This window comes from Echinops telfairi, unplaced genomic scaffold (genome assembly GCF_000313985.2).
Source record: "Echinops telfairi isolate 266 unplaced genomic scaffold, ASM31398v2 ScPeMD7_22;HRSCAF=79, whole genome shotgun sequence".
Lineage (NCBI taxonomy): Eukaryota > Metazoa > Chordata > Mammalia > Afrosoricida > Tenrecidae > Echinops > Echinops telfairi.
Window position 1 is genome coordinate 17,903,697 of NW_022103919.1, and position 2,065 is coordinate 17,905,761.

The following is a 2,065-nucleotide window of genomic DNA, read 5'->3' on the forward strand; positions in this document are numbered from 1 at the left end:
GGGGGAATGTGGGGGAGAAACGGGGAACCCACTACAGTGATGAATAATCACCACCCCCCAGGGGGACAAACAACAACATGGACAAAGGGAGATGGCAGGTGGTGCAAGATATGAAAATAATAATAACTTATAATTTATCAGAGGTCCATGAGGGCGGGAGGGTTGGAAGGGAGGGAAAAAAAGAGGAGCTGAAACCAAGGGCTCAAACTAAAAGAAAATATTTTGAAAACGATGAAGGCAACATAGGTACAAATGTGCTTGATACAAATGATATACGGACTATTATAAAAGCTGTAAGAGCCCCCAATAAAGGGATTTATTTATAATAAAAAGTGTCTTTTTATTTAACGAAGTTGTAATTGAAAAATTATGGTTTAATTGAATTTTTAACATATTTATGGTTTCTTTGACACACAGCATACTTCTTCAGAGAAAAATTTAGAAATGGCAGTTAAGTTAAAAAAATAATTTAAAAAAGTGCTGTTAACACCAGAATTTACACATAGTCCCGACTAATGGTTTGGCATTAATCTTCAAGGTTATTTGCATGGTGGCAGGGTGGACTACGCATTGGGTTGCTAACTGCAAGGTCGGCAGTTTGAAACCACTCCTGCAAAAGAAAGATGAGGCTTTTTACTTCTGTCAAGAATTACAGCCTTGGAAGCACAAGGGGCAGTTCTACTCTGTGCTATGGGTGGCCCTGAGTCAACGCGACAGCAGTGAGTGACACAAACATATACATGCATGTGCTACATATCTTAAACATTACATATCTCTAAAATAGATGCTGTGCATAGTTTATCGCAATATAGTATACACAATTTTCTAATGAATGTTAATCATTCTAGTGAATGTTAGTTGCTCTTCTATCTTACCATGCTTGGTTATCTGTATAGTATTTTGTTTTATTGCATGCCTCGATTTGTTTAACCAATTTCCAATGATTGGATAATTCAATTCTTTTCAATAACTCACAATTATACACAATATTATGAGGAAATAATCTGTCATTTTCCTTGGTCATATAACCAATTAAACAATCAGTATTTATTCCTAATTATAATTTTGAAGTGGGATTACTAGACCAATGGGCACGATCAACTGCAAAGCTTTCATACATTGCCAAACTACTGATAGATGTCCTATCAGCAGTATATACAAAGATCTACTTTTCTACATCATTTTACTCTTTACCAGTTAATAGTAAGATGCCATTTTGAATATCCATTGCATTTCCATGATTATGTTACGGTCACATTTGGATTCAATTTAGGGGGGACATTTATAGAGAATGCACTTCCCCAAATCCATTTCTTCATAAAAGTGTCAAGAACCTGGCAATTTGTCAAAAATCAACTATCTTTTCAAGACTCTGGAAATGAATCAGACTTGCAATAATCTGAAAAGTATTTAACACACACACACACACACACACACACACACACACACGCATCTCCGTGCATAGAGCAGCTGGTGCTGTTGTCGCGTGGATGATTCCTTGCCCCTCTCCCAGTTCTGTAATAGCCTTGAAGCCCAACAGCTCCCAGACACAAAGCTGTGAGAACCAGTCACCAAGTCGTCACCAGACAAAGCGGGGTGCAGTCAGAGCTCCCCCAGAGCCTCACGACTACAGACAGAGCAAACAGCTGCTTCTCCAGGGCATCTTCCATGTGTCCCCTCCATTTCTGTACCCCTTTAGAATCTTTGGTACCTAGCACATAGTATATACGCTTTCAAAATATATTTTTGTCTTGATCCAAAATTGAGAGGTCAGAAATGTCATATGCCTGTTTCAAAAATATGCAACATGTTCAAAACTCTACATTAAAGGATTATGGAACAACAAATAAGTATAGCTATAGATAAAGACATAGATATTATAATTAAAATCTTATGGCAACTACCTAATTAAAATTTTTATAACAGTCATATATGCTAACATGCTTTTCAGGGATTTATTTTCCTTGCAGTTACAGGGGTTAATTGGCTAACAAACAAATTTCATTCTCTTTTTTAAAAATCATTTTATTAGGGGCTCATACAAGTCTTATCACAATCCATACAT

At 36.8% G+C, this 2,065-nt stretch overlaps 1 protein-coding gene across 1 annotated transcript in view; it reads right to left on the reverse strand.

Moving 5' to 3' along the window:
• The window catches only part of LOC101637893 (guanine nucleotide-binding protein G(q) subunit alpha), a 249,891-nt gene that overhangs the window by 65,580 nt on the left and 182,246 nt on the right, over positions 1-2,065 (reverse strand). The window lies entirely within an intron of this gene.